An 8,782-nucleotide genomic window follows, 5' to 3' on the forward strand; every position below is an offset into this window, starting at 1 on the left:
TCTGGGAACGGGTTTCTGACACTGAGATAAACTTTGTGAGCATCTCTTCAAGGTTTGGTTTCTTTTCCTGTTAGTAGGGTGGTTGTTGGTAGCCTAGGGGTGGTTGCGGTCTTTGATTTCCTAGACTGCCCCACGAGAAATTGGGGTGGTTCCTCCAACCTGCTTTGTAAGTATTGCTATATAGATTGTTTTGAGGTAGAGGATTATTACCCATGTAATTTAATTTCTCGTTATCGATGTTGTGGCCATAAGGTTCGATTCCGAATGGCTTGTTCCACCTCCACTTGCTTCGCACTGCATTATTAGGTGAACCTGTGAAGAGCTAAGAAAACCATCAATCTTTTTATTCAAGAGTTCTACCTGATTAGAGAGCATGGTGACCGAGTCGACATTATAAACACCAGCTTTTTTTGTTGGCTCTGTCCTCATGACTTGCCACTGATAGTTATTCAATGACATCTCCTTTATGAACTCATACGCATCTTTAGGTGTTTTATTATTGACGGTTCGGCCAGCAGCTGCGTCAACCATTTGCTGAGTCGAAGGATTGAGACCATTATGAAATGTTTGAACCTGAAGCCAAAGAGGTAACCCATGGTGAGGGCACCTTCTCAAAAGGTCCTTATATCTCTCCCATGTATCATAGAGTGTTTCTAAATCCATCTTCACAAAAGAAGAGATATCATTACGTAATTTAGCCGTTTTAGCTGGCGGAAAATATTTTAATAGAAAATTTTTGGTCATTTTCTCCCAAGTAGTGATTGACCTTCATGGTAATGAGTTCAACCACTGTTTAGCTTTGTTCCTCAATGAAAAAGGGAATAACCGAAGACGAATGGCATCATCAGAACCACCATTAATTTTAAATGTATCACATAGTTCTAAGAAGTTGGCTAAATGAGCATTGGGATCCTCATCCCACAAACCATCAAACTGAACAAATTGCTATATCATTTGAATAGTGTTAGGTTTTAGTTCAAAAATATTTGCAGCTACAGCAGGTCTAACTATGCTCGATTCAGTTCCTATTAAAGAAGGTTTAGCATAATCATATATAGTGCGTGGAGCAAGATTTTGATTATCCGCAATTGCAGGAGGTAGCTGATTGTCTTGGTTTTTAGCCATCTCTTCGGTTGGGGGTTGAGTATCATCTTCATGCTCGTTCTCTGTGTATCTTAGGCTTCGCCTTATTTCTCTTTGGCTTCTGTAATTTGTGTGATCGATTTCTTTGTCAAAAAGTAGTGGTCCTGACGGGTTTCTTCTAGTCATAAACTACAAAAAAAATGCCAGAAGAAAGAAAAAGAAAATTAGTAAATTAGAATAAAATTAAAAATAAAATTATATTGCAAGAAAAATAAATGGCTAACGTAATAAAAATTGAGTGTTCCGAATATTTTAGATCCCCGGCAATAGCGCCAAAAACTTGGTCGTGTGTTTTCGTGATAGGTTTTAAATATTTATAATTAATCATTCTTGAAACTAACTGTAACACCCCTTACCCGTATCCGAGATCGGGCTAAGGTACGAGGCGTTACCAGACAAACACACAAACATTAAACTAAAATACGAGCCATAAAATTTTATTCATATTTCAAAGCGTTCATTCTCTTACACATAGTCCCTTATTTAAGTCTACGGAGCCCAAAACATACTTTAGAAAGGGTTTGGGACTAAACCGAGAACTTACGAAAATCTTAAAATTTCATGCTTTAAGGCTCCACACGCCTGTCCCAAAGTCGTGTTCCATACACTACCGAGACACATGGTCGTGTCTCTGCTGTGGAATATACCTAGGCTATTTTCCAAGCTTTGGTCAACCTTGATCTCTTACACACTTATACAAAATCAAAAGCATATAACATGGTATTCATTTAATGATTATACATCCTCAATTAAACCACAAACATAGCATTTGTATGTCATCATACATGTGTCTCTCATACTCATTTTACCTTGTTTATTATAGTACCACTTATACATTTGTACCAAGATTATCATCTTACCAAATTTCTTCTGAAACTAGACTCACATATCGCTCCACCATAAAATTTTCATAATTTTTGGTTTAGCCAAATAGTACAGTTTATTCATTAAAATTTCCCTATTTCACTTTCTCTCGACGCTTCGACCTCTCTTCACTAAAAATAATTCTCTCACAAGATGTAACTTGGATAATGTTCTTGTTGATTTATCTTGAAAATAGACTTATTATGGATTTTAAAATATAATTTTGAGCCTCTAATTTTTTCTCTAAATTTTGTGATTTTCCAAAGCCGAATGGGGATCACGTAATCATTCTAAATCAGTCTCACGAAAACATAAATATCTCAAACTATAGAACTCCTTTGCTTTCTATGTTTCTTTTATATGAAAATAGACTCATTAAGCTTTAATTTTATATCTCATTCAGTCTCTGATTCAATTTATACTATTTTTGGTGATTTTTCAAAATCACGTCATCTTTCTCTTGTCCAAAACAGTTTTATTGCTAATTCACTCTTTCACACTTTCTTTGTATTAACCTCATTTTAACATACATATCACAAATCATTTTCACCACAATTCGTACATCACAAGTATAGGCCCATGATCACAAGGTCACCATAAAATCATCCTCATGTATAACTTACTTGTTTATAACCTTACCACATCCTGGTCACTTAACGAACACATTATTCACATAACCAAGTTCCTGCACATATTCATCACAAAAATCACAAAGCAATACATAGAGAGTCTCTCGTTGAACACTTCGGATCAATCCTCGATACTTGGTGGTTTCAGCACATAGCTCCACCCATCATATAGTTCTGCTCTCTTGTACACATGGTGAACACATAGTACCACCCATGTGACCTAGCCAGTTTATCTTGTAGCTCTCTTGTCTACATAGTGTCCTTTACTTGGAACCACGCATGCGACCTAGCTACATATATCCCGTAGCTCTCTTGTCTGCATGGTGTACACATAGTATCACCCAAGCGACCTAGCTACATCATAATGTCTTGTAGCTCTCTTGTACACATGATGTGCACTCAAGACTATACATGTGACCTAGCTACATACCATCTCAGATCATCCAATCTTTCCAAAGGTTCAACCGGATTTTTCTCTTTTCCAACAATTTCACCAATCAAGTAATTATCTACAAACATATTTCCAATATTTTATAAAATATCACAATACAAGTAATAGTGATGTATTACTTACATATAAACTTACATCTCATTTAATATCAACGCAATAACATTAAATTACACATTGTCTTATTAAAATCATATGAACTTACAATTTCCCATAATATCCATAATCATAGAAATCACATTTATGTATGATAATTCAATGCACTTCATGTACCATAGACATATTTTTAAATCAATTCATAAACTTGGCACCATAATCATTTAATTTAACATAATTCAATTAATTCACTAAATTTAACTTTCAAATATAAATTACAAGATTGTTGTTGTATTATTATCATACCAACTTACATACTTTCAACACCTCGGAGATCATAGTAAATATATCAATTTTACATTGAAACATGCATAAATTAATGCTTATTATACATATGAACTTATCTTGATATTAAAACAGCCATTTTACCAACTTTCCCAATTTTCTATTTTTCTCTCATTCTAGGTTCAAATCTCATTTTTCAGGATCTAAAACATCATATTTTACTTATTTAATTAATATACTATTCAAAACAATCCTTAACTCAAACTTTGGAAAAATTACAATTTTACCCCTAAACTTTTGCATATTTACACTTTTGCCCCTAGGCTCGGGAATTAAACTTCATCCCTTATTCTTATGTTTTATGACATGATGATCACTTTTTCATTCTATGGAAACATCAAATTCTCACTCTAACATATACTTATGACTATTAGGTATTTTTACCGATTAAGCCCTTTTGCTCGTTTTCACTTAAAACCGAGTAGCACAAGTTATCTAACATAATTTAAAACCTCATATTGTATCATAAAATACCAGAATACACAAATTTTACCTATGGGTATTTTTCCAAATATGAACCCTAGGTTGAATTATTGCTAGCATAAGCTAAATCAAGTTACCGGGACTCCAAAAACGTAAAGAACTTGAAAAACGGGGTTAGAACGGACTTACAATTGAGCTTGGGAAGCTTGAAAACCATAGCCATGGAGTCTCCCTTGGTATACACGTCCATGGTGAAGAAGATAAGCAAAATTGGCTTTTAATTTTGTATTTTAATTCATTTTACCCCTAAATGACCAAAATACCCTTACTACTAAACTTTCCAAAAATTCCATCCATGTCCAATTTTTGTCCATAACTTAGAAATTGGTCAAATTGGTATTTAAGACCTCCTAATTAATATTTCAAATCAATTTCATACTAAAAACTTCTAGAATGCAAGTTTTGCAACTTATTCAATTTAGTCCCTAACTTCGAATTAAGCACTTTATGCATAGAATTTCTTCACGAAATTTTCACACAATCATGCAATCATATCATAGACCTCAAAATAATCACAAAATAATTATTTATATCTCAGATTTTGTGGTCCCGAAACCTCTGTTCCAACTAGACCCACTTTTGGGCTATTACACTAACTATTATCGTGATGTAGGCAAGTGTACCTATCGAACAGTAGTATAGTTTTAGCAAGACCGGATTGTCAAACCCAAGGGAACTAAAAGTACTAGTAATGACTATCTTTTTATTATCTAGCCTAAGAATAAAAAGGTTTTTGTTTTAACTAACTAATTATCTAAACTAAGAATTCACAGAGAATGGAATTGGGGAATTACTTTTGGGAAAATCGATTGAATTAAGACAATACCTAAGGAAAAATCCACCTAGACTGTACTTGTTATTTTGGCTCTGAATCAGACGATTTATTCATTTAACTTGTTCCTTAGAGATCCCTAAGTTATGTTATTATCCCTATTCAAGACTAATAACGTCTAATCCCTAGATTGAATAATTGAGACCTTTCTCTAATTAACACCCTAGGGTTGCATTAACTCGATCTATGGATCCCCTTATTAGGTTTCACCCTAATTCGGCAAAATCTTGTCACCCTATGTCTAGGCGTGCAATCAACTCCGCTTAATTATGACAAATGTACTCTTAGACAGGGTCTATTCCTCCTCTGAATAAGAGCTTATCTTGAATTAGTATCTTGGGATATCAAAACAAGAATTAAGAACATATAATCAAGAACAAGTTAAATATTTATCATACAATTCAAAAAATAATAACAAAATTCATCTTAGGTTTCATTCCCCTTAGGTATTTAGGGGTTTTAGTTCATAACTAAATAATAAAACATCTCAGAATAATAAAGAATACAAAACATAAAGAAAACCCAAAACTCCTGAAGGGGAAATTGAGGAGAGATCTTCAGTCTTGATGGTGAATCCGGCTTCTGAGATGGATCAATCAGCTTTCTTGGAGTAATTCTTTACTCCCTATTCTATGCCTCCTCTTTCTTCTTCCTCTAGGGTGTATTTATAGGCTTTAGAATGCCTAAGAGCCCTCAAAATTTGCCATTTCTGAATTGGACTCAACTTGGGCCCGGCAGGCACACGCCCGTGTGACACGCCCGTGTACGATTATTTCAAGCCGTGTTAAAGCCTATTAAAATGGCACGGGCCTGTGTTATACCCGTATGAGTCGTGCTTCGATTCTGCCAAATTGACACGACCGTGTGGTCTGCCCATGTGAGGAAGTCCAGGTCGTGTTGATTTTTTACTTTGGCCCATTTTCTTTGTTTTGGGCCTGTTTCTCATTCCTTTCGCTCTCCTAAGTTCTCCTAAGTATAAAACATGAAATTAAAGTATTAGAAGCATCGAATTCACCAATTTTAAGGAAAAATCATCCATAAAAATGCGTTAAACATGGGGTAAAAATATGTATAAATTACGGTTTATCAACTTGAAATTCAATTTCTCTACGTTTCAAATCCGCATAGGATTTCTATCGATCTGAAGCTACTTTTAAACTATCTTTTCTTCAATTTCTCTGATGAATTCAACCCTATGAATCTTTTGTTTTTCACTCAATTCAATCTAGTATAATGGAGTTCGACACATATAAAGCTTCTTATGGTGCCATCTTTATACTCGTTTGGAAACTGTTGTTATACACAAACTCAATCAACTGTAAATATTTTTCCCAACTGCCCTCGAACTCTAAAATAAAACATTTTAACATGTCTTTGAGAATCTGAATAACTCTCTCAGTTTGACCATCAGTCTGAGGATGAAAACCAGTATTGAAATTCAACTTTGTTCCCAGAGCATCTTGCAATTTCTTCCAGAATCGCGACGTAAATCTCGGATCTCTATCAGAGATAATAAATAGTGGCACATTGTGTAATCGGACAATCTCAGAAATATACAATTAAGCTAATCTATCAAGTGAATAATCGGTATGTATCGATATGAAATGAGTAGATTTTTTTAGTCGATAAACGACAACCCAGATAGCATATTTCTTTTTCAGAGTTTGGGGCAATCCCGACATGAAATCCATCGAAACTCCATCCCATTTCCATTCAGGAATCATTAGAGGTTGTAATAAACCCGATGGTTCTTGATGTTCAGCTTTTACTTGTTGAAAAATCAAACATTTGTATACAAACTCTAATATATCCCATTTCATACCCGACAACCAATACAACTGTTTCAAATCATTATACATCTTGGTACTACTAGGATGAATAGAAAAACAAATACTGTGTGCTTCATATAGGATTTTCTGAATAAGCTTTGTATTTTTTGGTACAAAAATTCTATTTCAGAACATTAAACAGTCATCAGTTCCAATATGAAATTCTGAATCAAAATTAGACTCAAATTGAATTTGTTTAGCTTGTAGTCCACGATCATCATTTTGAGCTTTATAAATTTGTTGAAGAAATACTGGTTTAGCTCTTAATTCAGCTAAAATAGACCCGTCATCATAACATCAACTGGGTGTTCATGGCTCATAACACAAATAATGATTTTTGGCTCAAGGCAGCAGCAACTACATTAGCTTTTCCCGGGTGATAATCAATCACAAAATCATAATGTTTCAATAACTCTAGCCATCTTCGTTGTTGCAAATTCAAATCCTTCTATGACATTAGATATTTCAAGCTTTTGTGATCCGTATAAATATGACATTTTTCACCATATAAGTAGTTTCGCCAAATCTTCAATGCGAACACAATTGTAGCCAACTCTGAATCATGCGTTGAATAGTTCTTTTCGAGCAGTTTCAACTATCGAGAAGCATAAGCTATAACCTTTCCTTCTTGCATTAAAACACAACCCAATTATTTTAACGATGCATCACTATAGATCATGAACTCTTTACCAGATTCAGGTTGAACCAAAACTGGTGCCTCTGTTAACAGTGCTTTCAACTGTTCGAAACTTTGCTGACATTTTTCTGACCATTCAAACTTTATATCTTTATGCAGCAGTCGTGTCAGCATTATCGCAATCATTGAGAATCCTTTCACAAATTTTTGATAATAACCCATTAAGCCCAGAAAAATACGAACTTCAGATACATTTCTTGGAGGTCTCTAATCAACAATAGCAGAAATCTTGCTCAGATCAACTCTAATACTGCCAGCTGAAACAATATGCCCCAAAAATCCAACCTCTTTGAGCCAGAACTCACATTTACTGAACTTTACAAACAACTGTTTATCACCTAGAGTTTGTAACACAATTCTTGTAATGCCCCGAACCCGAGACCATCGCCAGAGTTGAGCACGAGGTGTTAACGGACTTAATTCATTAATTAAACAGCTCAAACAATTTATTTTAGAACTTCTAGATAGGCTTGCTAACTGCGTCACAGTCGCTTAAAAATTCATATCTCGAGTTACAAAACTCAAAATCCAATTTCATAAATTTTCCCTAGAACTAGACTCATATATCTATCAAGTAAAATTTTTCTAAAATTTTTGGTCCGGCCAACTAGTACAGTTTATTAGTTAAAGTCTCCCCTATTTTAGGGTTTGACTACTCTGACCCCAATGTATTACGAATTAAATATCTCCCTGTACAGAGTTTCAATTATTATTCTACTTGTTTCTCATAAAACTAGACTCAATAAGGAATCTGTGCATGTAAAGCATGACTTCTAATTATCTTTGTACAAGTTTTGGTAAACTTCCAAAGTCAGAATAGGGGATCCAGAAATTGCTCTGGCCTTGTTCCACAAAAATTTAAATATCTCATAAAATATAACTCATACACTTGTTTTGTTCCATCCATATGAAAATAGACTCATCAAGATTAATTCTATATCTTATTCACTATCTAAATTCATTTTTACTATTTTAGTGATTTTCCAAATTCACATCAATATTGCTGTCCGATACTGTTTTAAAGCTAATTTCACCTTTGTCATGATTTCCATGGAATAACTAGCATTTAGGCATGCATAACACCAAACATGTCCTTGATTAGCCATTCCAACAGCTAATTATTATCAAGCATTTACATGCCATTCATTAGCCATATCATAAGATCATACACACAAAATGGCTACGATGCTATACATGCCATACTCAAAATGAAAAGACTAGCTATACCAAAATAATCCTCGTGATAGTGTACCCGGACCTCCGAAGTACTTTACGATCCCCGAGTTAGCTTGACAAAACTATAAAAAGAAGGAAAATAAAGGGGGTAAGCATTAAGCTTAGTAAGTTTGCATGCAAATAAATAACAACATTCATAAGAATTATCTTACTACTTGGCATGATACTACTTAATACAAC

At 34.3% G+C, this 8,782-nt stretch overlaps 1 non-coding gene across 1 annotated transcript; it reads left to right on the forward strand.

Annotated features, from left to right (window-relative positions):
* Positions 1–589: 589 nt before the first annotated feature.
* On the forward strand, positions 590–696 carry LOC128290027 (small nucleolar RNA R71). Its single transcript, XR_008279668.1, has one exon. It is a non-coding gene; the product is annotated as a small nucleolar RNA R71 (small nucleolar RNA).
* Positions 697–8,782: the final 8,086 nt, after the last annotated feature.

Source organism: Gossypium arboreum, chromosome 2 (assembly GCF_025698485.1).
Source record: "Gossypium arboreum isolate Shixiya-1 chromosome 2, ASM2569848v2, whole genome shotgun sequence".
Classification (NCBI taxonomy): Eukaryota; Viridiplantae; Streptophyta; class Magnoliopsida; order Malvales; family Malvaceae; genus Gossypium; species Gossypium arboreum.